Genomic DNA, 6,126 nt, shown 5'->3' on the forward strand with positions numbered 1-6,126 from the left:
GGCAAAACGGGTGCTTTAAAGGTGATGGACTATTGTAAATGAATAATATACAGTTCTTGCCCTATGGTTTAGTGAAAGAATATCTTCTCTCTAGGGCCTTGTTGTTCCAAGAGTGGCCCAGGAGCCTCCAACATCAAGGAGGAACTTGTTAGAAATATCAAATCCCAGACCTCAACCTTAACCAGACTTAATGAATCAGAATCTGCATTCTAACAAGATGCCCAGGTGATTCATATGCATATTAACGGTTGAGAAGTACTTCATTTGCAGACCAGGAGGAGGACTTCTTGGAGGAGATGACATTTGATTAGGTACTTAAGTTGGTGCTTGGGTTGAGCTACAGAGAACGACACTTGATGTAAAGAAAACATAAGGCTTCGAGGTGGGAAAATATGGAACATGATGTCAGGTCATTAAATGTTAAAAAAAATCCCACATATAGCGTGAATAAGGGGGAAGTAGGTTAGGATCAGATTGTGGGTGGCTTGAGAGTCAGGTTCTAGAGTTTTCACTTTAGCCTGGAAGCACCGAAGGTGCATGAAGGGGCAGGAGAAAGGGTGATATAACCAGAACTGTGTTTTAGGAAATTTAATCTGACCACGTGTCAAGTTGATTCAGGAGAACAACTAGAGGAGCTTAGTAGGGAGCATAGGTCAATTGTTCAGGCAAAACAATGTAATAGACAGTAGCAGGGAAAGGAGGAATATGAGGTACTGGTCCTGAGAAAAAAATGTGGCACTGTTTGGGGATGGGAGGGATGGCATAGATCGGAAAATCCAAAGTTTGCATGTTCAGCAAGAAAGAGAAATTTGGAGGAGAAATGGATTTAGGGGCAACATAAAAGTTGGTGAGTCTGCTGTTCATTTTGAGGCATCTTAAGGACATAAGCGGGTGTGCGTTTAGAAGCGTGAGCTTAGATCAAAGCTGAGGAGAGAAGTGGAATCTGGAAAAAGATATAGGAGAAATTGGCATAAAGGTGGTAACTGACACCCAGGCAATAGATGAGCTTGCTAGCTTGCTATAAAGTGTGGACGGTGAAAAAAGACACAGAAAGAGCCAGGAGGAATACCTTCACTTAGCGGGTGGGAGGAAGAAAAGGAAATGTACTAGCCGGGGATCTTAAGAGCAAACCACAGAAACCAACTAACTCTTGCCCAAGCAGAAAAGGAGTTACTGATAGCATATGGGCTTGCTCTCGGAAAACAGGTAAGGGAGAACCAGGCTCAGAAAACAAGAAGGGACCACATGAGGCCAGCAGCTGTTAGCCAGGACAAGCTCCCACAGGCCACAGGAGTAGTAACTGGGGAGAACATCAACCCAGTGCTGCCTGCAGGGCATGTTCAGCAGTGCTGAGGCTGCACCATTGCTCTGGGTAGGAGAATTTTCATGCTACTTCCACCTGCGGAAATAATTCCTGACTTTACGGGGCAGGAGCCTCTGATTGACAGGCCATAGGCCAAGAGCCAGCACGCTAGCTGCCAGAGCAGGGGAGGGAGGAAGGGGAGAGTTAGAGCCTCCCCTGACCTGTGGGTTCTGCCTGCCTCCACACCCCTGCCCCAGCAATTTCCCCAAACAGACAGGGGTCAGGATGCTAAGCAGCCCAAAACTCACAAATGTTCACTAGAGCAACCAGGAAGGAAAGATAGCAGAGGAATCAGGGGTGCAGTCCTCATAGGACAAGCAAGAGCAGTGGTCACGTGGTCACCAGTGGCAAACAACCAGGGATGCCAAAGAGGATGCAGGCAAACAGTTCCCGGATCAGTCACCTTTAAGAGGAAACAAGCCAGACTTTAAGAAAAATAAGACAGAGACAAGAGTGAAGTGACAACATGGAGGCTACATATATTCTTTTTTTTTTTAAGTGTGGAGATGGAAGGAAAGATAACCAAGAAAGGTTGTTGTAGAATAGGGGCCATTTGAGCATATTTCAGGCCACTGGGCAGAAATCTGTAAAGAGGGTGATTGAAACTTCTAGAGAAAGGAGGTATGAAATAAGATCCTAGAGGATGTGGGAGGGACTGGCATCAAAGCCACACAGGTGGTGGTGGAGGGAGGTGGCTAGAAGAGAGAATGGAAATGGGGACAAGCAAATCTGGTGTGGTTCCTTTAAGTTCACATTTACGATGTGTCTATCATAAGTGAGTATCATGCTGGGAACTGTGGACATACAAGATTGGTAAGGTAAGCCAGTGATCCTCCTTGAGGAGGAGGATGAGCTAGTCACATTAAATAACCTCTAATGTTCATTCAGCCTTAAATATGCTATAACTTTAATATTTTCAACTGCAAATATCAATAAAAATAAGTTAGAATTTAAAAAGGTCAAACAAGATACAAATTGCTATAGGAAGTCAGGGCAGGAAGCAAACACTTCCAACTGGGAAGGTGTCAAGGAGTAAGCTGGCCCTTAAAGGATAATTACACATAGCGGGGAAAATGATTTGCATTTGGAGGGTCTGCCAGACAAAACAAAAGGGTCTAAACTATAGCACACACAAAAAATTAGATGTTAGAGTAGACATTTATCAATCATGAGGCTTCCCAGCTTCTGAATATTTTATTTGAGGTTCCTCCATCTTATGAGACAGAGCTGTCACTCTATTAGCTGGAAGTCCAGATTCTCATTTTCCCTGTCACCCTTATATCTAGGGCAGAGGGGCACGGATTCATTCAGTAGGCAAACCTGCCTCTGAGTTCTGCAGCGGCCGTCACTGCACTTGACTCTGTGGCATAATTTTATGGTTCCCCTCTACTGTCTAGATTCATTCCCAGAGCCTGGTCCTCTCATCTTCCTAGCAATTCCACAAGCTGTTTAAAATCTTTTCAATACATTTGATTTCTTTTTAATTTAGCTATATATTCTTTATGTTGCTTGCAGCTAAGAATCCCAATAAACAGATATGATAGTCCTGACCAATACTTTTTTTTAAGATTTTATTTATTTATTTGACAGAGAGAGAGAGACAGCGAGAGAGGGAACACAAGCAGGGGGAGTGGGAGAGGGAGAAGCAGGCTTCCCGCGGAGCAGGGAGCCCGAAGTGGGGCTCGATCCCACACCCTGGGATCATGACCTGAGCCAAAGGCAGACGCTTAATGACTGAGTCACCCAGGCGCCCCACTCCTGACCAATATTGATATGATCATGGAAAAGTTCATAATCCAGCTTACATGAAGAATTGGGGGGTGCATACTAGCCAAGGTTATATCAGGAAAACAGAAAGTTCTCTAGGCACAAGTAAAGGGGGATTTTATTTTTTAAAAAATAGAGGATTATACAATTTCTGAAGGTCCAGGGGAACAAAGGAGAGAGAAGACACTGCTAGAATGCATGAAATTTAGAAATGCGTACATCATATTAAAATGTGTACTGAGGATCTCAGCCCTCTGCAGCACCCAAGTAGGTGGTTCTCAGGAGGATGCTTGGAAATCCTGGCACGGCTGCCCAGATGTCTGCCATCTGCAGATGCTCATGTACTTGTCTGGAGCTGCACAATGGAATATTATTCAGTCATAAAAAAAGAACGAAATCTTGCCATTTGCAACAACATGGATGGAGCTAGATAATATAATGCTAAGCGAAATAAGTCAGTCAGAGAAAGACAAATACCCTATGATTTCACTCATATGTGGAATTTAAGAAACAAAACAAATGAGCAAAGGGAAAAGAGAGAGAGAGAGAGAGAGAGAGAAATCATGAAACAGTCTCTTAATTATCAGGAACAAACTGATGGTTACCAGAAGGGAGGTAGGTGGGGGTGGGGGACGGATTAAATAGGTGATGGGGCCTAAGGAGTGCACTCGTCATGATGAGCACTGGATGATGTATGGAATTGTTGAATCAGTATATTGTACACCTGAAACTAATATAACACTGTATGTTAACTAATTAGAATTAAAATAAAAACTTAAAAAGCCAAAAACTAAAATAAAATGTCAATATTATGTTAATAACTGTGGAAACTAGATGATGGATATGTAAAGGTTCATTATCCTACTCTTCCAACTTTTGAGTGTGTTCAAAATTTTCCATAATAAAAAGATTTTTAAAAGTCAAAAAAAAGGGGTGCCTGGCTGGCTCAGTCAGTAGATCATGCAACTCTTGATCTCAGGGTTGCGAGTTCGAGCCCCACATTGGGTATAGAGATTTCTTAAAAAATAATAATAACTCTTGGGGCGCCTGGGTGGCTCAGTCAGTTAAGCGTCTGCTTTCGGCTCAGGTCATGATCCCAGGGTCCGGGGATCAAGCCATGCATCGGGCTCCCTGCTCAGCAGGGAGCCTGCTTCTCCCTCTCCCTCTGCTGTTCCCCCTGCTTGTGCTCTCTCTCTCTCTCTCAAAGAAATAAATAAAATCTTTAAAAAAATAATAATAACTCTTTTGCTCAGGCCAGTGGCATGGGCAGAATGGGCAAGTGTCATGGTCTTTGTACTACCAGGAAGCTCCACAGCCACGGACAAGATCAGAAGTGGCATGATAAACAGTACAAGAAAGCCCACTGGGTAAATAGCCATGAAGGCCAACCCTTCTGGAGGCACTTCCCACACAAGAATTGTGCTGGAAAAAGTAAGGGTTGAAGCCAAACAACCAAATTCTGCCATTAGGAAGTGTGTCAGGTTCCAGCTGATCAAGAATGGCAAAAAAAACAAAACAAAAAAAAAAATATCACAGGCTTTGTACCCAACGATGGTTGTTTGAATTCTATTGAGGAAAATTATGAGATTCTGGTTGTTGGACTTGGTCACAAAAGTCATGCCATTGGTGACATTCCTGGAGTTCACTGTAAGGTTGTCAAAGTAGCCAGGGTCTCTCTTTGGCCTTATGCAAAGGCAAGAAGGAAAGACCGACATCATAAGTTTTGATGGTGAAAATATGACAATAATAAATTTTCGTATGCCAAAAAACACAATAATAATAATAATAAAACAAAATGCATTTTTTTAAAAGTCAAAAAAAGAAAATATACATCTTTGGGACACCTGGATGGTTCAGTTGGTTAAGGGTCTGACTCTGTTTCAGCTCAGGTCATGAAATCAGGGTCTATCTATTAATAGATATTATATAGATTAAAATACTATATGTATATAATCCATAAGTAAATACACATGGGGATTGTTCAAAAAATTACTGATTGAATACATAATGTAAAAAGTTTTGGAACCCACTGATTTAAACCATCTCTCTATAAGTAATATTCTTTCATTGTTTCCCTCCTCCACCTTTTCTTCTTGACTGTCTTCATGCCTCTCTTCCCCTGTTCTTCTCCTTCCATGTTAGTATTCCCTAGAATTCTTCATTGTTCAGTCATTCATATAACTTTATCTACTCCCTGTACACTGATGACTCTCAAACCTCTGTCACCGACATAGATCCCTCCTGAGTTCTAGATTTAAGGGATTAGTAAATTTCTCCACATCCATACCATGGATATCTCAAATCCAACAAACCTAAAACAGAATTTGTCTTCTCCTTAAATCTTCCCCCTCCTCCTGTCTTCCTCATCACAGCAAATGGCACCATCATTTGCCAGTCACCCACTTCAGAAGCCTGGAATTTATTCTTTCAGCTCCTGCTTTCCACTTCCAAATAGCTCTAAAATATGTCACCTGCTCTATTTCTCCATTGTTAATACTCTAATTTAGGCCTTGGCTGCAACAGAAAATATGTTACATTAAAAGCCAATAGTTCCATCTACAGTGTAAAATTAAAATGAAAAGATAATTTGCATCATTAGTTTATCATGCTAGAGTTCCTGAGATCATCAAAATGGTCCAAAACAAAGACATCTGCTGTTAGAGGGTATGCGCCAAAGCTCAACACAATATTGTTTTAAGCCAATAATTATCTGGGATGTGGAACTGATTTTTTTTATCCCATAATTTGGTGTCTAGTGACTTAAGTATCTGGCTGCTAGAGAAAATCCCATTACCATTTGGCAAACACTTTCCGACTGGATTGATTAGCCATGAAATGAATGCAAGTGATTTGCACAGCTTAAACATGCACTTAATAGTTTAAATCTGAGATGACATTGACAGCTTTCCAAATAGTACCAATATTCTATTAGAGCAATTCACTAACATATATCAATATAATCCTTACGTATTACCATTACTATCTCATTTTTTTCT

General features: G+C 41.5%; 1 pseudogene; it reads left to right on the plus strand.

Moving 5' to 3' along the window:
• Positions 1-4,401: 4,401 nt before the first annotated feature.
• LOC114216448 (small ribosomal subunit protein uS12 pseudogene) lies at positions 4,402-4,850 on the plus strand (annotated as a pseudogene).
• The last annotated feature ends 1,276 nt before the right edge of the window (positions 4,851-6,126 follow it).

Source organism: Eumetopias jubatus, unplaced genomic scaffold, assembly GCF_037043125.1.
Source record: "Eumetopias jubatus isolate StellerSeaLion01/CBP00866 unplaced genomic scaffold, mEumJub1_p1.0 scaffold_3, whole genome shotgun sequence".
NCBI classification, from domain to species: domain Eukaryota; kingdom Metazoa; phylum Chordata; class Mammalia; order Carnivora; family Otariidae; genus Eumetopias; species Eumetopias jubatus.